Here is a 207-nt window from a genome sequence, read left to right as displayed (position 1 = left end):
CAAAAAAAGATGTTTTATTTGTTTTATGGTTTTTTTTTTGTGAAAACCCAAATAAAAATTTCAAAACAAAACCCAACCTCCACCAGGTTTCTATGGGAACCTTCTAGGGTAGCTTTACTGAGGGTAGATCTACCTTCTATGTAGATCTATCTACCTTTCATGTAAATCTATCTACCTTTCATGTAGATCTATCTACATTCTATGTAG

The sequence above is a fragment of the Notechis scutatus genome, chromosome 1 (assembly GCF_049901735.1).
Source record: "Notechis scutatus isolate UNSWTSFEM ecotype Mainland chromosome 1, rNotScu1.2, whole genome shotgun sequence".
NCBI classification, from domain to species: domain Eukaryota; kingdom Metazoa; phylum Chordata; class Lepidosauria; order Squamata; family Elapidae; genus Notechis; species Notechis scutatus.
Note: the sequence above shows the minus strand (reverse complement) of the source record.